Consider the following 25,286-nt stretch of genomic DNA (forward strand, 5'->3'; position numbering starts at 1 on the left):
GCCCTCAGAGCTTCTGCCAATGCAGATCCCAGCAGGTGCAAAATAAAGGCTCTCCCCCACCTTGCCAGCTGCAGATTGATCAGAAGACTGCTAGTCTAGTGTGTTGGGCCACTTTCTCTCTTCTGTGTATCGTCCCCTCTTATTACATAAACAGCATAAGAGGAATAAAGGAAGGAAGGAAGGAACAGTGTATCGCAAGCACCTTCCACCCTGATGTCAATGGGCCACCAACCTTCGGGATGAGGAGGAGACCTGTGAAGACAGTCAGAGCGTGCCGACTGGGGCATTCATTTGGCTCATACACCGACAAGGCTTTCAGCGGCAGGAACAAACTTCAGGAATAGGCATTCTTGGCCTCGAATCCTAAGGGGGGTGCAAACGCTGAGGACAATTCCGTCAAATGCTCAAAGGACCGTGGCTCGTTGGTCTAGGGGTATGATTCTCGCTTTGGGTGCGAGAGGTCCCGGGTTCAAATCCCGGACGAGCCCAATCAAGGTGGTTAACTTGAGCTCCTTTTTTTTGTTTTTTCAATGTTATTTTCATTGGACAGACTCTCTGGTTTTCTCGGTAAGCAGTAGTCGATGAACAATTCACTTCCTGAACCTCTTTGCGTGCCATGTCCTTGCGACAAGCACTTTGTGTTCTCTGTTAGCTCTCAGTACCATTCCTTGATTTGCTTGTGAGTTTTGGCCGTCCGATCTCAAAGTGGAAATATGTCCTTCCCTCTGTACGCTGCATAGGCCCTCAGCTGGCATACTTGTATATGTGCGCATGCTTGATAGGACGTATGTTTTAGGCTGGATTGTGTGAGCTTCAGGCGCAAGGCATTTGATTAGTCTTTAAGCAGGTCCACTTGCACTGCCCTTTGCACCTGTTCTCCCAGTCCCTACAAAGGTGAGCAAGCAGCTGTTTCTGTAGTGTAGTGGTTATCACGTTCGCCGGTCCCCGGTTCGAGACCGGGCAGAAACACTCTCTGCTGGCATTTTACACAAAATAGTTTTTTTCCCCTTTTGTCACACACAAATGTAAAGTATGAATTTATTTGCGTTCCCATGGAAATAGCATATGCTCTCAAGAGCTTGAGAAATACACTGGGAAGGCAAGCATCCTCACATGTATTCTGTATATGGGGCCAATAAAAAAATGCACGCGCTTGCATTTTGTGTATGTAATGTTGCAGAGCACAGAGAGGATTTATTTTCCCTACTGCTGGGTATTTGGGTCTCTGGGATCACAGTTGGGTCCGCTCCGTCCTCTGAAATGGTCCATATTAGTTACATAGGTTAGTGTACCAAAGAAATAATACATTTTCATATACAGCTTCTTCATTTCTGTGTTCTGAGGGATTACCAGTTGTAAGAAATGCACTTGCCGGTACAGTGATTCCCTGGCTTTCTCTGGCCCGAGAAAGCTTTTCCTCTGAAGTGGGAACAGAAGTTGGACTGCTTCTGCTGAACTTCCTGAAAGCAGAGCTGGCGGGAGGAGGGACTTTTTGAGTGCTGGGAAAATTTGAGCTGGAAATTTGCATCGGCTGGACAGAGATTGCTTGGAGCAGCCAAAATATAATAACGGCCATGGCGCTCAAGTAAAGCAGAAAGCTTTTAGTATACACCTTTTGCACTCTTGTCAACGAAGCTGGGCTCTGTGAATGCTCACCCTACGCAAGAAAAGAGAACAGACTTTGCTGGTGACCTAAATATATCTCGCCTGATCGAGCACGATCGAGCTCTGAGTGAGCAGCTGTGCAATGGTCATCTTTACCAAAGGGGAGATGCTGCTTTTTCCAGTGTCACGCCCATGCTCTCAGGGCTGGAGGGAGGAGGGCTGCTTTTTGTTTTTACAGGCAAAAGGAAAGGCCCAGCCCTCAGAGCTTCTGCCAATGCAGATCCCAGCAGGTGCAAAATAAAGGCTCTCCCCCACCTTGCCAGCTGCAGATTGATCAGAAGACTGCTAGTCTAGTGTGTTGGGCCACTTTCTCTCTTCTGTGTATCGTCCCCTCTTATTACATAAACAGCATAAGAGGAATAAAGGAAGGAAGGAAGGAAGGAAGGAACAGTGTATCGCAAGCACCTTCCACCCTGATGTCAATGGGCCACCAACCTTCGGGATGAGGAGGAGACCTGTGAAGACAGTCAGAGCGTGCCGACTGGGGCATTCATTTGGCTCATACACCGACAAGGCTTTCAGCGGCAGGAACAAACTTCAGGAATAGGCATTCTTGGCCTCGAATCCTAAGGGGGGTGCAAACGCTGAGGACAATTCCGTCAAATGCTCAAAGGACCGTGGCTCGTTGGTCTAGGGGTATGATTCTCGCTTTGGGTGCGAGAGGTCCCGGGTTCAAATCCCGGACGAGCCCAATCAAGGTGGTTAACTTGAGCTCCTTTTTTTTGTTTTTTCAATGTTATTTTCATTGGACAGACTCTCTGGTTTTCTCGGTAAGCAGTAGTCGATGAACAATTCACTTCCTGAACCTCTTTGCGTGCCATGTCCTTGCGACAAGCACTTTGTGTTCTCTGTTAGCTCTCAGTAACATTCCTTGATTTGCTTGTGAGTTTTGGCCGTCCGATCTCAAAGTGGAAATATGTCCTTCCCTCTGTACGCTGCATAGGCCCTCAGCTGGCATACTTGTATATGTGCGCATGCTTGATAGGACGTATGTTTTAGGCTGGATTGTGTGAGCTTCAGGCGCAAGGCATTTGATTAGTCTTTAAGCAGGTCCACTTGCACTGCCCTTTGCACCTGTTCTCCCAGTCCCTACAAAGGTGAGCAAGCAGCTGTTTCTGTAGTGTAGTGGTTATAAAGGTCCCCGGTTCGAGACCGGGCAGAAACACTCTCTGCTGGCATTTTACACAAAATAGTTTTTTTCCCCTTTTGTCACACACAAATGTAAAGTATGAACTTATTTGCGTTCCCATGGAAATAGCATATGCTCTCAAGAGCTTGAGAAATACACTGGGAAGGCAAGCATCCTCACATGTATTCTGTATATGGGGCCAATAAAAAAATGCACGCGCTTGCATTTTGTGTATGTAATGTTGCAGAGCACAGAGAGGATTTATTTTCCCTACTGCTGGGTATTTGGGTCTCTGGGATCACAGTTGGGTCCGCTCCGTCCTCTGAAATGGTCCATATTAGTTACATAGGTTAGTGTACCAAAGAAATAATACATTTTCATATACAGCTTCTTCATTTCTGTGTTCTGAGGGATTACCAGTTGTAAGAAATGCACTTGCCGGTACAGTGATTCCCTGGCTTTCTCTGGCCCGAGAAAGCTTTTCCTCTGAAGTGGGAACAGAAGTTGGACTGCTTCTGCTGAACTTCCTGAAAGCAGAGCTGGCGGGAGGAGGGACTTTTTGAGTGCTGGGAAAATTTGAGCTGGAAATTTGCATCGGCTGGACAGAGATTGCTTGGAGCAGCCAAAATATAATAACGGCCATGGCGCTCAAGTAAAGCAGAAAGCTTTTAGTATACACCTTTTGCACTCTTGTCAACGAAGCTGGGCTCTGTGAATGCTCACCCTACGCAAGAAAAGAGAACAGACTTTGCTGGTGACCTAAATATATCTCGCCTGATCGAGCACGATCGAGCTCTGAGTGAGCAGCTGTGCAATGGTCATCTTTACCAAAGGGGAGATGCTGCTTTTTCCAGTGTCACGCCCATGCTCTCAGGGCTGGAGGGAGGAGGGCTGCTTTTTGTTTTTACAGGCAAAAGGAAAGGCCCAGCCCTCAGAGCTTCTGCCAATGCAGATCCCAGCAGGTGCAAAATAAAGGCTCTCCCCCACCTTGCCAGCTGCAGATTGATCAGAAGACTGCTAGTCTAGTGTGTTGGGCCACTTTCTCTCTTCTGTGTATCGTCCCCTCTTATTACATAAACAGCATAAGAGGAATAAAGGAAGGAAGGAAGGAAGGAAGGAACAGTGTATCGCAAGCACCTTCCACCCTGATGTCAATGGGCCACCAACCTTCGGGATGAGGAGGAGACCTGTGAAGACAGTCAGAGCGTGCCGACTGGGGCATTCATTTGGCTCATACACCGACAAGGCTTTCAGCGGCAGGAACAAACTTCAGGAATAGGCATTCTTGGCCTCGAATCCTAAGGGGGGTGCAAACGCTGAGGACAATTCCGTCAAATGCTCAAAGGACCGTGGCTCGTTGGTCTAGGGGTATGATTCTCGCTTTGGGTGCGAGAGGTCCCGGGTTCAAATCCCGGACGAGCCCAATCAAGGTGGTTAACTTGAGCTCCTTTTTTTTGTTTTTTCAATGTTATTTTCATTGGACAGACTCTCTGGTTTTCTCGGTAAGCAGTAGTCGATGAACAATTCACTTCCTGAACCTCTTTGCGTGCCATGTCCTTGCGACAAGCACTTTGTGTTCTCTGTTAGCTCTCAGTAACATTCCTTGATTTGCTTGTGAGTTTTGGCCGTCCGATCTCAAAGTGGAAATATGTCCTTCCCTCTGTACGCTGCATAGGCCCTCAGCTGGCATACTTGTATATGTGCGCATGCTTGATAGGACGTATGTTTTAGGCTGGATTGTGTGAGCTTCAGGCGCAAGGCATTTGATTAGTCTTTAGGCAGGTCCACTTGCACTGCCCTTTGCACCTGTTCTCCCAGTCCCTACAAAGGTGAGCAAGCAACTGTTTCTGTAGTGTAGTGGTTATCACGTTCGCCTCACACGCGAAAGGTCCCCGGTTCGAGACCGGGCAGAAACACTCTCTGCTGGCATTTTACACAAAATAGTTTTTTTCCCCTTTTGTCACACACAAATGTAAAGTATGAACTTATTTGCGTTCCCATGGAAATAGCATATGCTCTCAAGAGCTTGAGAAATACACTGGGAAGGCAAGCATCCTCACATGTATTCTGTATATGGGGCCAATAAAAAAATGCACGCGCTTGCATTTTGTGTATGTAATGTTGCAGAGCACAGAGAGGATTTATTTTCCCTACTGCTGGGTATTTGGGTCTCTGGGATCACAGTTGGGTCCGCTCCGTCCTCTGAAATGGTCCATATTAGTTACATAGGTTAGTGTACCAAAGAAATAATACATTTTCATATACAGCTTCTTCATTTCTGTGTTCTGAGGGATTACCAGTTGTAAGAAATGCACTTGCCGGTACAGTGATTCCCTGGCTTTCTCTGGCCCGAGAAAGCTTTTCCTCTGAAGTGGGAACAGAAGTTGGACTGCTTCTGCTGAACTTCCTGAAAGCAGAGCTGGCGGGAGGAGGGACTTTTTGAGTGCTGGGAAAATTTGAGCTGGAAATTTGCATCGGCTGGACAGAGATTGCTTGGAGCAGCCAAAATATAATAACGGCCATGGCGCTCAAGTAAAGCAGAAAGCTTTTAGTATACACCTTTTGCACTCTTGTCAACGAAGCTGGGCTCTGTGAATGCTCACCCTACGCAAGAAAAGAGAACAGACTTTGCTGGTGACCTAAATATATCTCGCCTGATCGAGCACGATCGAGCTCTGAGTGAGCAGCTGTGCAATGGTCATCTTTACCAAAGGGGAGATGCTGCTTTTTCCAGTGTCACGCCCATGCTCTCAGGGCTGGAGGGAGGAGGGCTGCTTTTTGTTTTTACAGGCAAAAGGAAAGGCCCAGCCCTCAGAGCTTCTGCCAATGCAGATCCCAGCAGGTGCAAAATAAAGGCTCTCCCCCACCTTGCCAGCTGCAGATTGATCAGAAGACTGCTAGTCTAGTGTGTTGGGCCACTTTCTCTCTTCTGTGTATCGTCCCCTCTTATTACATAAACAGCATAAGAGGAATAAAGGAAGGAAGGAAGGAACAGTGTATCGCAAGCACCTTCCACCCTGATGTCAATGGGCCACCAACCTTCGGGATGAGGAGGAGACCTGTGAAGACAGTCAGAGCGTGCCGACTGGGGCATTCATTTGGCTCATACACCGACAAGGCTTTCAGCGGCAGGAACAAACTTCAGGAATAGGCATTCTTGGCCTCGAATCCTAAGGGGGGTGCAAACGCTGAGGACAATTCCGTCAAATGCTCAAAGGACCGTGGCTCGTTGGTCTAGGGGTATGATTCTCGCTTTGGGTGCGAGAGGTCCCGGGTTCAAATCCCGTACGAGCCCAAGCAAGGTGGTTAACTTGAGCTCCTTTTTTTTGTTTTTTCAATGTTATTTTCATTGGACAGACTCTCTGGTTTTCTCGGTAAGCAGTAGTCGATGAACAATTCACTTCCTGAACCTCTTTGCGTGCCATGTCCTTGCGACAAGCACTTTGTGTTCTCTGTTAGCTCTCAGTAACATTCCTTGATTTGCTTGTGAGTTTTGGCCGTCCGATCTCAAAGTGGAAATATGTCCTTCCCTCTGTACGCTGCATAGGCCCTCAGCTGGCATACTTGTATATGTGCGCATGCTTGATAGGACGTATGTTTTAGGCTGGATTGTGTGAGCTTCAGGCGCAAGGCATTTGATTAGTCTTTAAGCAGGTCCACTTGCACTGCCCTTTGCACCTGTTCTCCCAGTCCCTACAAAGGTGAGCAAGCAGCTGTTTCTGTAGTGTAGTGGTTATCACGTTCGCCTCACACGCGAAAGGTCCCCGGTTCGAGACCGGGCAGAAACACTCTCTGCTGGCATTTTACACAAAATAGTTTTTTTCCCCTTTTGTCACACACAAATGTAAAGTATGAACTTATTTGCGTTCCCATGGAAATAGCATATGCTCTCAAGAGCTTGAGAAATACACTGGGAAGGCAAGCATCCTCACATGTATTCTGTATATGGGGCCAATAAAAAAATGCACGCGCTTGCATTTTGTGTATGTAATGTTGCAGAGCACAGAGAGGATTTATTTTCCCTACTGCTGGGTATTTGGGTCTCTGGGATCACAGTTGGGTCCGCTCCGTCCTCTGAAATGGTCCATATTAGTTACATAGGTTAGTGTACCAAAGAAATAATACATTTTCATATACAGCTTCTTCATTTCTGTGTTCTGAGGGATTACCAGTTGTAAGAAATGCACTTGCCGGTACAGTGATTCCCTGGCTTTCTCTGGCCCGAGAAAGCTTTTCCTCTGAAGTGGGAACAGAAGTTGGACTGCTTCTGCTGAACTTCCTGAAAGCAGAGCTGGCGGGAGGAGGGACTTTTTGAGTGCTGGGAAAATTTGAGCTGGAAATTTGCATCGGCTGGACAGAGATTGCTTGGAGCAGCCAAAATATAATAACGGCCATGGCGCTCAAGTAAAGCAGAAAGCTTTTAGTATACACCTTTTGCACTCTTGTCAACGAAGCTGGGCTCTGTGAATGCTCACCCTACGCAAGAAAAGAGAACAGACTTTGCTGGTGACCTAAATATATCTCGCCTGATCGAGCACGATCGAGCTCTGAGTGAGCAGCTGTGCAATGGTCATCTTTACCAAAGGGGAGATGCTGCTTTTTCCAGTGTCACGCCCATGCTCTCAGGGCTGGAGGGAGGAGGGCTGCTTTTTGTTTTTACAGGCAAAAGGAAAGGCCCAGCCCTCAGAGCTTCTGCCAATGCAGATCCCAGCAGGTGCAAAATAAAGGCTCTCCCCCACCTTGCCAGCTGCAGATTGATCAGAAGACTGCTAGTCTAGTGTGTTGGGCCACTTTCTCTCTTCTGTGTATCGTCCCCTCTTATTACATAAACAGCATAAGAGGAATAAAGGAAGGAAGGAAGGAAGGAAGGAAGGAACAGTGTATCGCAAGCACCTTCCACCCTGATGTCAATGGGCCACCAACCTTCGGGATGAGGAGGAGACCTGTGAAGACAGTCAGAGCGTGCCGACTGGGGCATTCATTTGGCTCATACACCGACAAGGCTTTCAGCGGCAGGAACAAACTTCAGGAATAGGCATTCTTGGCCTCGAATCCTAAGGGGGGTGCAAACGCTGAGGACAATTCCGTCAAATGCTCAAAGGACCGTGGCTCGTTGGTCTAGGGGTATGATTCTCGCTTTGGGTGCGAGAGGTCCCGGGTTCAAATGGACGAGCCCAATCAAGGTGGTTAACTTGAGCTCCTTTTTTTTGTTTTTTCAATGTTATTTTCATTGGACAGACTCTCTGGTTTTCTCGGTAAGCAGTAGTCGATGAACAATTCACTTCCTGAACCTCTTTGCGTGCCATGTCCTTGCGACAAGCACTTTGTGTTCTCTGTTAGCTCTCAGTAACATTCCTTGATTTGCTTGTGAGTTTTGGCCGTCCGATCTCAAAGTGGAAATATGTCCTTCCCTCTGTACGCTGCATAGGCCCTCAGCTGGCATACTTGTATATGTGCGCATGCTTGATAGGACGTATGTTTTAGGCTGGATTGTGTGAGCTTCAGGCGCAAGGCATTTGATTAGTCTTTAAGCAGGTCCACTTGCACTGCCCTTTGCACCTGTTCTCCCAGTCCCTACAAAGGTGAGCAAGCAGCTGTTTCTGTAGTGTAGTGGTTATCACGTTCGCCTCACACGCGAAAGGTCCCCGGTTCGAGACCGGGCAGAAACACTCTCTGCTGGCATTTTACACAAAATAGTTTTTTTCCCCTTTTGTCACACACAAATGTAAAGTATGAACTTATTTGCGTTCCCATGGAAATAGCATATGCTCTCAAGAGCTTGAGAAATACACTGGGAAGGCAAGCATCCTCACATGTATTCTGTATATGGGGCCAATAAAAAAATGCACACGCTTGCATTTTGTGTATGTAATGTTGCAGAGCACAGAGAGGATTTATTTTCCCTACTGCTGGGTATTTGGGTCTCTGGGATCACAGTTGGGTCCGCTCCGTCCTCTGAAATGGTCCATATTAGTTACATAGGTTAGTGTACCAAAGAAATAATACATTTTCATATACAGCTTCTTCATTTCTGTGTTCTGAGGGATTACCAGTTGTAAGAAATGCACTTGCCGGTACAGTGATTCCCTGGCTTTCTCTGGCCCGAGAAAGCTTTTCCTCTGAAGTGGGAACAGAAGTTGGACTGCTTCTGCTGAACTTCCTGAAAGCAGAGCTGGCGGGAGGAGGGACTTTTTGAGTGCTGGGAAAATTTGAGCTGGAAATTTGCATCGGCTGGACAGAGATTGCTTGGAGCAGCCAAAATATAATAACGGCCATGGCGCTCAAGTAAAGCAGAAAGCTTTTAGTATACACCTTTTGCACTCTTGTCAACGAAGCTGGGCTCTGTGAATGCTCACCCTACGCAAGAAAAGAGAACAGACTTTGCTGGTGACCTAAATATATCTCGCCTGATCGAGCACGATCGAGCTCTGAGTGAGCAGCTGTGCAATGGTCATCTTTACCAAAGGGGAGATGCTGCTTTTTCCAGTGTCACGCCCATGCTCTCAGGGCTGGAGGGAGGAGGGCTGCTTTTTGTTTTTACAGGCAAAAGGAAAGGCCCAGCCCTCAGAGCTTCTGCCAATGCAGATCCCAGCAGGTGCAAAATAAAGGCTCTCCCCCACCTTGCCAGCTGCAGATTGATCAGAAGACTGCTAGTCTAGTGTGTTGGGCCACTTTCTCTCTTCTGTGTATCGTCCCCTCTTATTACATAAACAGCATAAGAGGAATAAAGGAAGGAAGGAAGGAAGGAAGGAAGGAACAGTGTATCGCAAGCACCTTCCACCCTGATGTCAATGGGCCACCAACCTTCGGGATGAGGAGGAGACCTGTGAAGACAGTCAGAGCGTGCCGACTGAGGCATTCATTTGGCTCATACACCGACAAGGCTTTCAGCGGCAGGAACAAACTTCAGGAATAGGCATTCTTGGCCTCGAATCCTAAGGGGGGTGCAAACGCTGAGGACAATTCCGTCAAATGCTCGAAGGACCGTGGCTCGTTGGTCTAGGGGTATGATTCTCGCTTTGGGTGCGAGAGGTCCCGGGTTCAAATCCCGGACGAGCCCAATCAAGGTGGTTAACTTGAGCTCCTTTTTTTTGTTTTTTCAATGTTATTTTCATTGGACAGACTCTCTGGTTTTCTCGGTAAGCAGTAGTCGATGAACAATTCACTTCCTGAACCTCTTTGCGTGCCATGTCCTTGCGACAAGCACTTTGTGTTCTCTGTTAGCTCTCAGTAACATTCCTTGATTTGCTTGTGAGTTTTGGCCGTCCGATCTCAAAGTGGAAATATGTCCTTCCCTCTGTACGCTGCATAGGCCCTCAGCTGGCATACTTGTATATGTGCGCATGCTTGATAGGACGTATGTTTTAGGCTGGATTGTGTGAGCTTCAGGCGCAAGGCATTTGATTAGTCTTTAAGCAGGTCCACTTGCACTGCCCTTTGCACCTGTTCTCCCAGTCCCTACAAAGGTGAGCAAGCAGCTGTTTCTGTAGTGTAGTGGTTATAAAGGTCCCCGGTTCGAGACCGGGCAGAAACACTCTCTGCTGGCATTTTACACAAAATAGTTTTTTTCCCCTTTTGTCACACACAAATGTAAAGTATGAACTTATTTGCGTTCCCATGGAAATAGCATATGCTCTCAAGAGCTTGAGAAATACACTGGGAAGGCAAGCATCCTCACATGTATTCTGTATATGGGGCCAATAAAAAAATGCACGCGCTTGCATTTTGTGTATGTAATGTTGCAGAGCACAGAGAGGATTTATTTTCCCTACTGCTGGGTATTTGGGTCTCTGGGATCACAGTTGGGTCCGCTCCGTCCTCTGAAATGGTCCATATTAGTTACATAGGTTAGTGTACCAAAGAAATAATACATTTTCATATACAGCTTCTTCATTTCTGTGTTCTGAGGGATTACCAGTTGTAAGAAATGCACTTGCCGGTACAGTGATTCCCTGGCTTTCTCTGGCCCGAGAAAGCTTTTCCTCTGAAGTGGGAACAGAAGTTGGACTGCTTCTGCTGAACTTCCTGAAAGCAGAGCTGGCGGGAGGAGGGACTTTTTGAGTGCTGGGAAAATTTGAGCTGGAAATTTGCATCGGCTGGACAGAGATTGCTTGGAGCAGCCAAAATATAATAACGGCCATGGCGCTCAAGTAAAGCAGAAAGCTTTTAGTATACACCTTTTGCACTCTTGTCAACGAAGCAGGGCTCTGTGAATGCTCACCCTACGCAAGAAAAGAGAACAGACTTTGCTGGTGACCTAAATATATCTCGCCTGATCGAGCACGATCGAGCTCTGAGTGAGCAGCTGTGCAATGGTCATCTTTACCAAAGGGGAGATGCTGCTTTTTCCAGTGTCACGCCCATGCTCTCAGGGCTGGAGGGAGGAGGGCTGCTTTTTGTTTTTACAGGCAAAAGGAAAGGCCCAGCCCTCAGAGCTTCTGCCAATACAGATCCCAGCAGGTGCAAAATAAAGGCTCTCCCCCACCTTGCCAGCTGCAGATTGATCAGAAGACTGCTAGTCTAGTGTGTTGGGCCACTTTCTCTCTTCTGTGTATCGTCCCCTCTTATTACATAAACAGCATAAGAGGAATAAAGGAAGGAAGGAAGGAAGGAAGGAACAGTGTATCGCAAGCACCTTCCACCCTGATGTCAATGGGCCACCAACCTTCGGGATGAGGAGGAGACCTGTGAAGACAGTCAGAGCGTGCCGACTGGGGCATTCATTTGGCTCATACACCGACAAGGCTTTCAGCGGCAGGAACAAACTTCAGGAATAGGCATTCTTGGCCTCGAATCCTAAGGGGGGTGCAAACGCTGAGGACAATTCCGGCAAATGCTCAAAGGACCGCGGCTCGTTGGTCTAGGGGTATGATTCTCGCTTTGGGTGCGAGAGGTCCCGGGTTCAAATCCCGGACGAGCCCAATCAAGGTGGTTAACTTGAGCTCCTTTTTTTTGTTTTTTCAATGTTATTTTCATTGGACAGACTCTCTGGTTTTCTCGGTAAGCAGTAGTCGATGAACAATTCACTTCCTGAACCTCTTTGCGTGCCATGTCCTTGCGACAAGCACTTTGTGTTCTCTGTTAGCTCTCAGTAACATTCCTTGATTTGCTTGTGAGTTTTGGCCGTCCGATCTCAAAGTGGAAATATGTCCTTCCCTCTGTACGCTGCATAGGCCCTCAGCTGGCATACTTGTATATGTGCGCATGCTTGATAGGACGTATGTTTTAGGCTGGATTGTGTGAGCTTCAGGCGCAAGGCATTTGATTAGTCTTTAAGCAGGTCCACTTGCACTGCCCTTTGCACCTGTTCTCCCAGTCCCTACAAAGGTGAGCAAGCAGCTGTTTCTGTAGTGTAGTGGTTATCACGTTTAAAGGTCCCCGGTTCGAGACCGGGCAGAAACACTCTCTGCTGGCATTTTACACAAAATAGTTTTTTTCCCCTTTTGTCACACACAAATGTAAAGTATGAACTTATTTGCGTTCCCATGGAAATAGCATATGCTCTCAAGAGCTTGAGAAATACACTGGGAAGGCAAGCATCCTCACATGTATTCTGTATATGGGGCCAATAAAAAAATGCACGCGCTTGCATTTTGTGTATGTAATGTTGCAGAGCACAGAGAGGATTTATTTTCCCTACTGCTGGGTATTTGGGTCTCTGGGATCACAGTTGGGTCCGCTCCGTCCTCTGAAATGGTCCATATTAGTTACATAGGTTAGTGTACCAAAGAAATAATACATTTTCATATACAGCTTCTTCATTTCTGTGTTCTGAGGGATTACCAGTTGTAAGAAATGCACTTGCCGGTACAGTGATTCCCTGGCTTTCTCTGGCCCGAGAAAGCTTTTCCTCTGAAGTGGGAACAGAAGTTGGACTGCTTCTGCTGAACTTCCTGAAAGCAGAGCTGGCGGGAGGAGGGACTTTTTGAGTGCTGGGAAAATTTGAGCTGGAAATTTGCATCGGCTGGACAGAGATTGCTTGGAGCAGCCAAAATATAATAACGGCCATGGCGCTCAAGTAAAGCAGAAAGCTTTTAGTATACACCTTTTGCACTCTTGTCAACGAAGCTGGGCTCTGTGAATGCTCACCCTACGCAAGAAAAGAGAACAGACTTTGCTGGTGACCTAAATATATCTCGCCTGATCGAGCACGATCGAGCTCTGAGTGAGCAGCTGTGCAATGGTCATCTTTACCAAAGGGGAGATGCTGCTTTTTCCAGTGTCACGCCTATGCTCTCAGGGCTGGAGGGAGGAGGGCTGCTTTTTGTTTTTACAGGCAAAAGGAAAGGCCCAGCCCTCAGAGCTTCTGCCAATGCAGATCCCAGCAGGTGCAAAATAAAGGCTCTCCCCCACCTTGCCAGCTGCAGATTGATCAGAAGACTGCTAGTCTAGTGTGTTGGGCCACTTTCTCTCTTCTGTGTATCGTCCCCTCTTATTACATAAACAGCATAAGAGGAATAAAGGAAGGAAGGAAGGAAGGAAGGAAGGAACAGTGTATCGCAAGCACCTTCCACCCTGATGTCAATGGGCCACCAACCTTCGGGATGAGGAGGAGACCTGTGAAGACAGTCAGAGCGTGCCGACTGAGGCATTCATTTGGCTCATACACCGACAAGGCTTTCAGCGGCAGGAACAAACTTCAGGAATAGGCATTCTTGGCCTCGAATCCTAAGGGGGGTGCAAACGCTGAGGACAATTCCGTCAAATGCTCAAAGGACCGTGGCTCGTTGGTCTAGGGGTATGATTCTCGCTTTGGGTGCGAGAGGTCCCGGGTTCAAATCCCGGACGAGCCCAATCAAGGTGGTTAACTTGAGCTCCTTTTTTTTGTTTTTTCAATGTTATTTTCATTGGACAGACTCTCTGGTTTTCTCGGTAAGCAGTAGTCGATGAACAATTCACTTCCTGAACCTCTTTGCGTGCCATGTCCTTGCGACAAGCACTTTGTGTTCTCTGTTAGCTCTCAGTAACATTCCTTGATTTGCTTGTGAGTTTTGGCCGTCCGATCTCAAAGTGGAAATATGTCCTTCCCTCTGTACGCTGCATAGGCCCTCAGCTGGCATACTTGTATATGTGCGCATGCTTGATAGGACGTATGTTTTAGGCTGGATTGTGTGAGCTTCAGGCGCAAGGCATTTGATTAGTCTTTAAGCAGGTCCACTTGCACTGCCCTTTGCACCTGTTCTCCCAGTCCCTACAAAGGTGAGCAAGCAGCTGTTTCTGTAGTGTAGTGGTTATAAAGGTCCCCGGTTCGAGACCGGGCAGAAACACTCTCTGCTGGCATTTTACACAAAATAGTTTTTTTCCCCTTTTGTCACACACAAATGTAAAGTATGAACTTATTTGCGTTCCCATGGAAATAGCATATGCTCTCAAGAGCTTGAGAAATACACTGGGAAGGCAAGCATCCTCACATGTATTCTGTATATGGGGCCAATAAAAAAATGCACGCGCTTGCATTTTGTGTATGTAATGTTGCAGAGCACAGAGAGGATTTATTTTCCCTACTGCTGGGTATTTGGGTCTCTGGGATCACAGTTGGGTCCGCTCCGTCCTCTGAAATGGTCCATATTAGTTACATAGGTTAGTGTACCAAAGAAATAATACATTTTCATATACAGCTTCTTCATTTCTGTGTTCTGAGGGATTACCAGTTGTAAGAAATGCACTTGCCGGTACAGTGATTCCCTGGCTTTCTCTGGCCCGAGAAAGCTTTTCCTCTGAAGTGGGAACAGAAGTTGGACTGCTTCTGCTGAACTTCCTGAAAGCAGAGCTGGCGGGAGGAGGGACTTTTTGAGTGCTGGGAAAATTTGAGCTGGAAATTTGCATCGGCTGGACAGAGATTGCTTGGAGCAGCCAAAATATAATAACGGCCATGGCGCTCAAGTAAAGCAGAAAGCTTTTAGTATACACCTTTTGCACTCTTGTCAACGAAGCAGGGCTCTGTGAATGCTCACCCTACGCAAGAAAAGAGAACAGACTTTGCTGGTGACCTAAATATATTTCGCCTGATCGAGCACGATCGAGCTCTGAGTGAGCAGCTGTGCAATGGTCATCTTTACCAAAGGGGAGATGCTGCTTTTTCCAGTGTCACGCCCATGCTCTCAGGGCTGGAGGGAGGAGGGCTGCTTTTTGTTTTTACAGGCAAAAGGAAAGGCCCAGCCCTCAGAGCTTCTGCCAATGCAGATCCCAGCAGGTGCAAAATAAAGGCTCTCCCCCACCTTGCCAGCTGCAGATTGATCAGAAGACTGCTAGTCTAGTGTGTTGGGCCACTTTCTCTCTTCTGTGTATCGTCCCCTCTTATTACATAAACAGCATAAGAGGAATAAAGGAAGGAAGGAAGGAAGGAAGGAACAGTGTATCGCAAGCACCTTCCACCCTGATGTCAATGGGCCACCAACCTTCGGGATGAGGAGGAGACCTGTGAAGACAGTCAGAGCGTGCCGACTGAGGCATTCATTTGGCTCATACACCGACAAGGCTTTCAGCGGCAGGAACAAACTTCAGGAATAGGCATTCTTGGCCTCGAATCCTAAGGGGGGTGCAAACGCTGAGGACAATTCCGTCAAATGCTCAAAGGACCGTGGCTCGTTGGTCTAGGGGTATGATTCTCGCTTTGGGTGCGAGAGGTCCCGGGTTCAAATCCCGGACGAGCCCAATCAAGGTGGTTAACTTGAGCTCCTTTTTTTTGTTTTTTCAATGTTATTTTCATTGGACAGACTCTCTGGTTTTCTCGGTAAGCAGTAGTCGATGAACAATTCACTTCCTGAACCTCTTTGCGTGCCATGTCCTTGCGACAAGCACTTTGTGTTCTCTGTTAGCTCTCAGTAACATTCCTTGATTTGCTTGTGAGTTTTGGCCGTCCGATCTCAAAGTGGAAATATGTCCTTCCCTCTGTACGCTGCATAGGCCCTCAGCTGGCATACTTGTATATGTGCGCATGCTTGATAGGACGTATGTTTTAGGCTGGATTGTGTGAGCTTCAGGCGCAAGGCATTTGATTAGTCTTTAAGCAGGTCCACTTGCACTGCCCTTTGCACCTGTTCTCCCAGTCCCTACAAAGGTGAGCAAGCAGCTGTTTCTGTAGTGTAGTGGTTATAAAGGTCCCCGGTTCGAGACCGGGCAGAAACACTCTCTGCTGGCATTTTACACAAAATAGTTTTTTTCCCCTTTTGTCACACACAAATGTAAAGTATGAACTTATTTGCGTTCCCATGGAAATAGCATATGCTCTCAAGAGCTTGAGAAATACACTGGGAAGGCAAGCATCCTCACATGTATTCTGTATATGGGGCCAATAAAAAAATGCACGCGCTTGCATTTTGTGTATGTAATGTTGCAGAGCACAGAGAGGATTTATTTTCCCTACTGCTGGGTATTTGGGTCTCTGGGATCACAGTTGGGTCCGCTCCGTCCTCTGAAATGGTCCATATTAGTTACATAGGTTAGTGTACCAAAGAAATAATACATTTTCATATACAGCTTCTTCATTTCTGTGTTCTGAGGGATTACCAGTTGTAAGAAATGCACTTGCCGGTACAGTGATTCCCTGGCTTTCTCTGGCCCGAGAAAGCTTTTCCTCTGAAGTGGGAACAGAAGTTGGACTGCTTCTGCTGAACTTCCTGAAAGCAGAGCTGGCGGGAGGAGGGACTTTTTGAGTGCTGGGAAAATTTGAGCTGGAAATTTGCATCGGCTGGACAGAGATTGCTTGGAGCAGCCAAAATATAATAACGGCCATGGCGCTCAAGTAAAGCAGAAAGCTTTTAGTATACACCTTTTGCACTCTTGTCAACGAAGCAGGGCTCTGTGAATGCTCACCCTACGCAAGAAAAGAGAACAGACTTTGCTGGTGACCTAAATATATCTCGCCTGATCGAGCACGATCGAGCTCTGAGTGAGCAGCTGTGCAATGGTCATCTTTACCAAAGGGGAGATGCTGCTTTTTCCAGTGTCACGCCCATGCTCTCAGGGCTGGAGGGAGGAGGGCTGCTTTTTGTTTTTACAGGCAAAAGGAAAGGCCCAGCCCTCAGAGCTTCTGCCAATGCAGATCCCAGCAGGTGCAAAATAAAGGCTCTCCCCCACCTTGCCAGCTGCAGATTGATCAGAAGACTGCTAGTCTAGTGTGTTGGGCCACTTTCTCTCTTCTGTGTATCGTCCCCTCTTATTACATAAACAGCATAAGAGGAATAAAGGAAGGAAGGAAGGAAGGAAGGAAGGAAGGAAGGAAGGAAGGAAGGAAGGAAGGAAGGAAGGAACAGTGTATCGCAAGCACCTTCCACCCTGATGTCAATGGGCCACCAACCTTCGGGATGAGGAGGAGACCTGTGAAGACAGTCAGAGCGTGCCGACTGGGGCATTCATTTGGCTCATACACCGACAAGGCTTTCAGCGGCAGGAACAAACTTCAGGAATAGGCATTCTTGGCCTCGAATCCTAAGGGGGGTGCAAACGCTGAGGACAATTCCGGCAAATGCTCAAAGGACCGCGGCTCGTTGGTCTAGGGGTATGATTCTCGCTTTGGGTGCGAGAGGTCCCGGGTTCAAATCCCGGACGAGCCCAATCAAGGTGGTTAACTTGAGCTCCTTTTTTTTGTTTTTTCAATGTTATTTTCATTGGACAGACTCTCTGGTTTTCTCGGTAAGCAGTAGTCGATGAACAATTCACTTCCTGAACCTCTTTGCGTGCCATGTCCTTGCGACAAGCACTTTGTGTTCTCTGTTAGCTCTCAGTAACATTCCTTGATTTGCTTGTGAGTTTTGGCCGTCCGATCTCAAAGTGGAAATATGTCCTTCCCTCTGTACGCTGCATAGGCCCTCAGCTGGCATACTTGTATATGTGCGCATGCTTGATAGGACGTATGTTTTAGGCTGGATTGTGTGAGCTTCAGGCGCAAGGCATTTGATTAGTCTTTAAGCAGGTCCACTTGCACTGCCCTTTGCACCTGTTCTCCCAGTCCCTACAAAGGTGAGCAAGCAGCTGTTTCTGTAGTGTAGTGGTTATCACGTTCGCCTCACACACGAAAGGTCCCCGGTTCGAGACCGGGCAGAAACACTCTCTGCTGGCATTTTACACAAAATAGTTTTTTTCCCCTTTTGTCACACACAAATGTAAAGTATGAACTTATTTGCGTTCCCATGGAAATAGCATATGCTCTCAAGAGCTTGAGAAATACACTGGGAAGGCAAGCATCCTCACATGTATTCTGTATATGGGGCCAATAAAAAAATGCACGCGCTTGCATTTTGTGTATGTAATGTTGCAGAGCACAGAGAGGATTTATTTTCCCTACTGCTGGGTATTTGGGTCTCTGGGATCACAGTTGGGTCCGCTCCGTCCTCTGAAATGGTCCATATTAGTTACATAGGTTAGTGTACCAAAGAAATAATACATTTTCATATACAGCTTCTTCATTTCTGTGTTCTGAGGGATTACCAGTTGTAAGAAATGCACTTGCCGGTACAGTGATTCCCTGGCTTTCTCTGGCCCGAGAAAGCTTTTCCTCTGAAGTGGGAACAGAAGTTGGACTGCTTCTGCTGAACTTCCTGAAAGCAGAGCTGGCGGGAGGAGGGACTTTTTGAGTGCTGGGAAAATTTGAGCTGGAAATTTGCATCGGCTGGACAGAGATTGCTTGGAGCAGCCAAAATATAATAACGGCCATGGCGCTCAAGTAAAGCAGAAAGCTTTTAGTATACACCTTTTGCACTCTTGTCAACGAAGCAGGGCTCTGTGAATGCTCACCCTACGCAAGAAAAGAGAACAGACTTTGCTGGTGACCTAAATATATTTCGCCTGATCGAGCACGATCGAGCTCTGAGTGAGCAGCTGTGCAATGGTCATCTTTACCAAAGGGGAGATGCTGCTTTTTCCAGTGTCACGCCCATGCTCTCAGGGCTGGAGGGAGGAGGGCTGCTTTTTGTTTTTACAGGCAAAAGGAAAGGCCCAGCCCTCAGAGCTTCTGCCAATGCAGATCCCAGCAGGTGCAAAATAAAGGCTCTCCCCCACCTTGCCAGCTGCAGATTGATCAGAAGACTGCTAGTCTAGTGTGTTGGGCCACTTTCTCTCTTCTGTGTATCGTCCCCTCTTATTACATAAACAGCATAAGAGGAATAAAGGAAGGAAGGAAGGAAGGAAGGAACAGTGTATCGCAAGCACCTTCCACCCTGATGTCAATGGGCCACCAACCTTCGGGATGAGGAGGAGACCTGTGAAGACAGTCAGAGCGTGCCGACTGGGGCATTCATTTGGCTCATACACCGACAAGGCTTTCAGCGGCAGGAACAAACTTCAGGAATAGGCATTCTTGGCCTCGAATCCTAAGGGGGGTGCAAACGCTGAGGACAATTCCGTCAAATGCTCAAAGGACCGTGGCTCGTTGGTCTAGGGGTATGATTCTCGCTTTGGGTGCGAGAGGTCCCGGGTTCAAATCCCGGACGAGCCCAATCAAGGTGGTTAACTTGAGCTCCTTTTTTTTGTTTTTTCAATGTTATTTTCATTGGACAGACTCTCTGGTTTTCTCGGTAAGCAGTAGTCGATGAACAATTCACTTCCTGAACCTCTTTGCGTGCCATGTCCTTGCGACAAGCACTTTGTGTTCTCTGTTAGCTCTCAGTAACATTCCTTGATTTGCTTGTGAGTTTTGGCCGTCCGATCTCAAAGTGGAAATATGTCCTTCCCTCTGTACGCTGCATAGGCCCTCAGCTGGCATACTTGTATATGTGCGCATGCTTGATAGGACGTATGTTTTAGGCTGGATTGTGTGAGCTTCAGGCGCAAGGCATTTGATTAGTCTTTAAGCAGGTCCACTTGCACTGCCCTTTGCACCTGTTCTCCCAGTCCCTACAAAGGTGAGCAAGCAGCTGTTTCTGTAGTGTAGTGGTTATCACGTTCGCCTCACACGCGAAAGGTCCCCGGTTCGAGACCGGGCAGAAACACTCTCTGCTGGCATTTTACACAAAATAGTTTTTTTCCCCTTTTGTCACACACAAATGTAAAGTATGAACTTATTTGCGTTCCCATGGAAATAGCATATGCTCTCAAGAGCTTGAGAAATACACTGGGAAGGCAAGCATCCTCACATGTATTCTGTATATGGGGCCAATAAAAAAATGCACGCGCTTGCATTTTGTGTATGTAATGTTGCAGAGCACAGAGAGGATTTATTTTCCCTACTGCTGGGTATTTGGGTCTCTGGGATCACAGTTGGGTCCGCTCCGTCCTCTGAAATGGTCCATATTAGTTACATAGGTTAGTGTACCAAAGAAATAATACATTTTCATATACAGCTTCTTCATTTCTGTGTTCTGAGGGATTACCAGTTGTAAGAAATGCACTTGCCGGTACAGTGATTCCCTGGCTTTCTCTGGCCCGAGAAAGCTTTTCCTCTGAAGTGGGAACAGAAGTTGGACTGCTTCTGCTGAACTTCCTGAAAGCAGAGCTGGCGGGAGGAGGGACTTTTTGAGTGCTGGGAAAATTTGAGCTGGAAATTTGCATCGGCTGGACAGAGATTGCTTGGAGCAGCCAAAATATAATAACGGCCATGGCGCTCAAGTAAAGCAGAAAGCTTTTAGTATACACCTTTTGCACTCTTGTCAACGAAGCTGGGCTCTGTGAATGCTCACCCTACGCAAGAAAAGAGAACAGACTTTGCTGGTGACCTAAATATATCTCGCCTGATCGAGCACGATCGAGCTCTGAGTGAGCAGCTGTGCAATGGTCATCTTTACCAAAGGGGAGATGCTGCTTTTTCCAGTGTCACGCCTATGCTCTCAGGGCTGGAGGGAGGAGGGCTGCTTTTTGTTTTTACAGGCAAAAGGAAAGGCCCAGCCCTCAGAGCTTCTGCCAATGCAGATCCCAGCAGGTGCAAAATAAAGGCTCTCCCCCACCTTGCCAGCTGCAGATTGATCAGAAGACTGCTAGTCTAGTGTGTTGGGCCACTTTCTCTCTTCTGTGTATCGTCCCCTCTTATTACATAAACAGCATAAGAGGAATAAAGGAAGGAAGGAAGGAAGGAAGGAAGGAAGGAACAGTGTATCGCAAGCACCTTCCACCCTGATGTCAATGGGCCACCAACCTTCGGGATGAGGAGGAGACCTGTGAAGACAGTCAGAGCGTGCCGACTGAGGCATTCATTTGGCTCATACACCGACAAGGCTTTCAGCGGCAGGAACAAACTTCAGGAATAGGCATTCTTGGCCTCGAATCCTAAGGGGGGTGCAAACGCTGAGGACAATTCCGTCAAATGCTCAAAGGACCGTGGCTCGTTGGGCTAGGGGTATGATTCTCGCTTTGGGTGCGAGAGGTCCCGGGTTCAAATCCCGGACGAGCCCAATCAAGGTGGTTAACTTGAGCTCCTTTTTTTTGTTTTTTCAATGTTATTTTCATTGGACAGACTCTCTGGTTTTCTCGGTAAGCAGTAGTCGATGAACAATTCACTTCCTGAACCTCTTTGCGTGCCATGTCCTTGCGACAAGCACTTTGTGTTCTCTGTTAGCTCTCAGTAACATTCCTTGATTTGCTTGTGAGTTTTGGCCGTCCGATCTCAAAGTGGAAATATGTCCTTCCCTCTGTACGCTGCATAGGCCCTCAGCTGGCATACTTGTATATGTGCGCATGCTTGATAGGACGTATGTTTTAGGCTGGATTGTGTGAGCTTCAGGCGCAAGGCATTTGATTAGTCTTTAAGCAGGTCCACTTGCACTGCCCTTTGCACCTGTTCTCCCAGTCCCTACAAAGGTGAGCAAGCAGCTGTTTCTGTAGTGTAGTGGTTATAAAGGTCCCCGGTTCGAGACCGGGCAGAAACACTCTCTGCTGGCATTTTACACAAAATAGTTTTTTTCCCCTTTTGTCACACACAAATGTAAAGTATGAACTTATTTGCGTTCCCATGGAAATAGCATATGCTCTCAAGAGCTTGAGAAATACACTGGGAAGGCAAGCATCCTCACATGTATTCTGTATATGGGGCCAATAAAAAAATGCACGCGCTTGCATTTTGTGTATGTAATGTTGCAGAGCACAGAGAGGATTTATTTTCCCTACTGCTGGGTATTTGGGTCTCTGGGATCACAGTTGGGTCCGCTCCGTCCTCTGAAATGGTCCATATTAGTTACATAGGTTAGTGTACCAAAGAAATAATACATTTTCATATACAGCTTCTTCATTTCTGTGTTCTGAGGGATTACCAGTTGTAAGAAATGCACTTGCCGGTACAGTGATTCCCTGGCTTTCTCTGGCCCGAGAAAGCTTTTCCTCTGAAGTGGGAACAGAAGTTGGACTGCTTCTGCTGAACTTCCTGAAAGCAGAGCTGGCGGGAGGAGGGACTTTTTGAGTGCTGGGAAAATTTGAGCTGGAAATTTGCATCGGCTGGACAGAGATTGCTTGGAGCAGCCAAAATATAATAACGGCCATGGCGCTCAAGTAAAGCAGAAAGCTTTTAGTATACACCTTTTGCACTCTTGTCAACGAAGCAGGGCTCTGTGAATGCTCACCCTACGCAAGAAAAGAGAACAGACTTTGCTGGTGACCTAAATATATTTCGCCTGATCGAGCACGATCGAGCTCTGAGTGAGCAGCTGTGCAATGGTCATCTTTACCAAAGGGGAGATGCTGCTTTTTCCAGTGTCACGCCCATGCTCTCAGGGCTGGAGGGAGGAGGGCTGCTTTTTGTTTTTACAGGCAAAAGGAAAGGCCCAGCCCTCAGAGCTTCTGCCAATGCAGATCCCAGCAGGTGCAAAATAAAGGCTCTCCCCCACCTTGCCAGCTGCAGATTGATCAGAAGACTGCTAGTCTAGTGTGTTGGGCCACTTTCTCTCTTCTGTGTATCGTCCCCTCTTATTACATAAACAGCATAAGAGGAATAAAGGAAGGAAGGAAGGAAGGAAGGAACAGTGTATCGCAAGCACCTTCCACCCTGATGTCAATGGGCCACCAACCTTCGGGATGAGGAGGAGACCTGTGAAGACAGTCAGAGCGTGCCGACTGGGGCATTCATTTGGCTCATACACCGACAAGGCTTTCAGCGGCAGGAACAAACTTCAGGAATAGGCATTCTTGGCCTCGAATCCTAAGGGGGGTGCAAACGCTGAGGACAATTCCGTCAAATGCTCAAAGGACCGTGGCTCGTTGGTCTAGGGGTATGATTCTCGCTTTGGGTGCGAGAGGTCCCGGGTTCACGAGCCCAATCAAGGTGGTTAACTTGAGCTCCTTTTTTTTGTTTTTTCAATGTTATTTTCATTGGACAGACTCTCTGGTTTTCTCGGTAAGCAGTAGTCGATGAACAATTCACTTCCTGAACCTCTTTGCGTGCCATGTCCTTGCGACAAGCACTTTGTGTTCTCTGTTAGCTCTCAGTAACATTCCTTGATTTGCTTGTGAGTTTTGGCCGTCCGATCTCAAAGTGGAAATATGTCCTTCCCTCTGTACGCTGCATAGGCCCTCAGCTGGCATACTTGTATATGTGCGCATGCTTGATAGGACGTATGTTTTAGGCTGGATTGTGTGAGCTTCAGGCGCAAGGCATTTGATTAGTCTTTAAGCAGGTCCACTTGCACTGCCCTTTGCACCTGTTCTCCCAGTCCCTACAAAGGTGAGCAAGCAGCTGTTTCTGTAGTGTAGTGGTTATAAAGGTCCCCGGTTCGAGACCGGGCAGAAACACTCTCTGCTGGCATTTTACACAAAATAGTTTTTTTCCCCTTTTGTCACACACAAATGTAAAGTATGAACTTATTTGCGTTCCCATGGAAATAGCATATGCTCTCAAGAGCTTGAGAAATACACTGGGAAGGCAAGCATCCTCACATGTATTCTGTATATGGGGCCAATAAAAAAATGCACGCGCTTGCATTTTGTGTATGTAATGTTGCAGAGCACAGAGAGGATTTATTTTCCCTACTGCTGGGTATTTGGGTCTCTGGGATCACAGTTGGGTCCGCTCCGTCCTCTGAAATGGTCCATATTAGTTACATAGGTTAGTGTACCAAAGAAATAATACATTTTCATATACAGCTTCTTCATTTCTGTGTTCTGAGGGATTACCAGTTGTAAGAAATGCACTTGCCGGTACAGTGATTCCCTGGCTTTCTCTGGCCCGAGAAAGCTTTTCCTCTGAAGTGGGAACAGAAGTTGGACTGCTTCTGCTGAACTTCCTGAAAGCAGAGCTGGCGGGAGGAGGGACTTTTTGAGTGCTGGGAAAATTTGAGCTGGAAATTTGCATCGGCTGGACAGAGATTGCTTGGAGCAGCCAAAATATAATAACGGCCATGGCGCTCAAGTAAAGCAGAAAGCTTTTAGTATACACCTTTTGCACTCTTGTCAACGAAGCTGGGCTCTGTGAATGCTCACCCTACGCAAGAAAAGAGAACAGACTTTGCTGGTGACCTAAATATATCTCGCCTGATCGAGCACGATCGAGCTCTGAGTGAGCAGCTGTGCAATGGTCATCTTTACCAAAGGGGAGATGCTGCTTCTTCCAGTGTCACGCCCATGCTCTCAGGGCTGGAGGGAGGAGGGCTGCTTTTTGTTTTTACAGGCAAAAGGAAAGGCCCAGCCCTCAGAGCTTCTGCCAATGCAGATCCCAGCAGGTGCAAAATAAAGGCTCTCCCCCACCTTGCCAGCTGCAGATTGATCAGAAGACTGCTAGTCTAGTGTGTTGGGCCACTTTCTCTCTTCTGTGTATCGTCCCCTCTTATTACATAAACAGCATAAGAGGAATAAAGGAAGGAAGGAAGGAAGGAAGGAACAGTGTATCGCAAGCACCTGCCACCCTGATGTCAATGGGCCACCAACCTTCGGGATGAGGAGGAGACCTGTGAAGACAGTCAGAGCGTGCCGACTGGGGCATTCATTTGGCTCATACACCGACAAGGCTTTCAGCGGCAGGAACAAACTTCAGGAATAGGCATTCTTGGCCTCGAATCCTAAGGGGGGTGCAAACGCTGAGGACAATTCCGTCAAATGCTCAAAGGACCGTGGCTCGTTGGTCTAGGGGTATGATTCTCGCTATGGGTGCGAGAGGTCCCGGGTTCAAATCCCGGACGAGCCCAATCAAGGTGGTTAACTTGAGCTCCTTTTTTTTGTTTTTTCAATGTTATTTTCATTGGACAGACTCTCTGGTTTTCTCGGTAAGCAGTAGTCGATGAACAATTCACTTCCTGAACCTCTTTGCGTGCCATGTCCTTGCGACAAGCACTTTGTGTTCTCTGTTAGCTCTCAGTAACATTCCTTGATTTGCTTGTGAGTTTTGGCCGTCCGATCTCAAAGTGGAAATATGTCCTTCCCTCTGTACGCTGCATAGGCCCTCAGCTGGCATACTTGTATATGTGCGCATGCTTGATAGGACGTATGTTTTAGGCTGGATTGTGTGAGCTTCAGGCGCAAGGCATTTGATTAGTCTTTAAGCAGGTCCACTTGCACTGCCCTTTGCACCTGTTCTCCCAGTCCCTACAAAGGTGAGCAAGCAGCTGTTTCTGTAGTGTAGTGGTTATAAAGGTCCCCGGTT

General features: G+C 47.4%; 15 non-coding genes across 15 annotated transcripts; all 15 read left to right on the forward strand.

Annotated features, from left to right (window-relative positions):
* Positions 1 to 416: 416 nt before the first annotated feature.
* On the forward strand, positions 417 to 488 carry TRNAP-UGG (transfer RNA proline (anticodon UGG)). The gene has a single exon. It is a non-coding gene; the product is annotated as a tRNA-Pro (tRNA).
* Positions 489 to 2,284: 1,796 nt separating this feature from the next.
* On the forward strand, positions 2,285 to 2,356 carry TRNAP-UGG (transfer RNA proline (anticodon UGG)). Its single transcript has one exon. It is a non-coding gene; the product is annotated as a tRNA-Pro (tRNA).
* A 1,789-nt stretch (positions 2,357 to 4,145) lies between these two features.
* TRNAP-UGG (transfer RNA proline (anticodon UGG)) lies at positions 4,146 to 4,217 on the forward strand. The gene has a single exon. It is a non-coding gene; the product is annotated as a tRNA-Pro (tRNA).
* Positions 4,218 to 4,637: 420 nt separating this feature from the next.
* Positions 4,638 to 4,710, forward strand: TRNAV-CAC (transfer RNA valine (anticodon CAC)). Its single transcript has one exon. It is a non-coding gene; the product is annotated as a tRNA-Val (tRNA).
* Positions 4,711 to 6,017: 1,307 nt separating this feature from the next.
* Positions 6,018 to 6,089, forward strand: TRNAP-UGG (transfer RNA proline (anticodon UGG)). Its single transcript has one exon. It is a non-coding gene; the product is annotated as a tRNA-Pro (tRNA).
* A 420-nt stretch (positions 6,090 to 6,509) lies between these two features.
* TRNAV-CAC (transfer RNA valine (anticodon CAC)) lies at positions 6,510 to 6,582 on the forward strand. Its single transcript has one exon. It is a non-coding gene; the product is annotated as a tRNA-Val (tRNA).
* A 1,808-nt stretch (positions 6,583 to 8,390) lies between these two features.
* On the forward strand, positions 8,391 to 8,463 carry TRNAV-CAC (transfer RNA valine (anticodon CAC)). Its single transcript has one exon. It is a non-coding gene; the product is annotated as a tRNA-Val (tRNA).
* A 1,319-nt stretch (positions 8,464 to 9,782) lies between these two features.
* On the forward strand, positions 9,783 to 9,854 carry TRNAP-UGG (transfer RNA proline (anticodon UGG)). Its single transcript has one exon. It is a non-coding gene; the product is annotated as a tRNA-Pro (tRNA).
* A 1,789-nt stretch (positions 9,855 to 11,643) lies between these two features.
* On the forward strand, positions 11,644 to 11,715 carry TRNAP-UGG (transfer RNA proline (anticodon UGG)). Its single transcript has one exon. It is a non-coding gene; the product is annotated as a tRNA-Pro (tRNA).
* A 1,800-nt stretch (positions 11,716 to 13,515) lies between these two features.
* Positions 13,516 to 13,587, forward strand: TRNAP-UGG (transfer RNA proline (anticodon UGG)). Its single transcript has one exon. It is a non-coding gene; the product is annotated as a tRNA-Pro (tRNA).
* Positions 13,588 to 15,376: 1,789 nt separating this feature from the next.
* Positions 15,377 to 15,448, forward strand: TRNAP-UGG (transfer RNA proline (anticodon UGG)). The gene has a single exon. It is a non-coding gene; the product is annotated as a tRNA-Pro (tRNA).
* A 1,829-nt stretch (positions 15,449 to 17,277) lies between these two features.
* Positions 17,278 to 17,349, forward strand: TRNAP-UGG (transfer RNA proline (anticodon UGG)). The gene has a single exon. It is a non-coding gene; the product is annotated as a tRNA-Pro (tRNA).
* A 420-nt stretch (positions 17,350 to 17,769) lies between these two features.
* Positions 17,770 to 17,842, forward strand: TRNAV-CAC (transfer RNA valine (anticodon CAC)). Its single transcript has one exon. It is a non-coding gene; the product is annotated as a tRNA-Val (tRNA).
* Positions 17,843 to 19,157: 1,315 nt separating this feature from the next.
* Positions 19,158 to 19,229, forward strand: TRNAP-UGG (transfer RNA proline (anticodon UGG)). Its single transcript has one exon. It is a non-coding gene; the product is annotated as a tRNA-Pro (tRNA).
* A 420-nt stretch (positions 19,230 to 19,649) lies between these two features.
* On the forward strand, positions 19,650 to 19,722 carry TRNAV-CAC (transfer RNA valine (anticodon CAC)). Its single transcript has one exon. It is a non-coding gene; the product is annotated as a tRNA-Val (tRNA).
* The last annotated feature ends 5,564 nt before the right edge of the window (positions 19,723 to 25,286 follow it).

The sequence above is a fragment of the Ambystoma mexicanum genome, chromosome 2q (assembly GCF_040938575.1).
Source record: "Ambystoma mexicanum isolate Mex_15411 chromosome 2q, UKY_AmexF1_1, whole genome shotgun sequence".
Lineage (NCBI taxonomy): Eukaryota > Metazoa > Chordata > Amphibia > Caudata > Ambystomatidae > Ambystoma > Ambystoma mexicanum.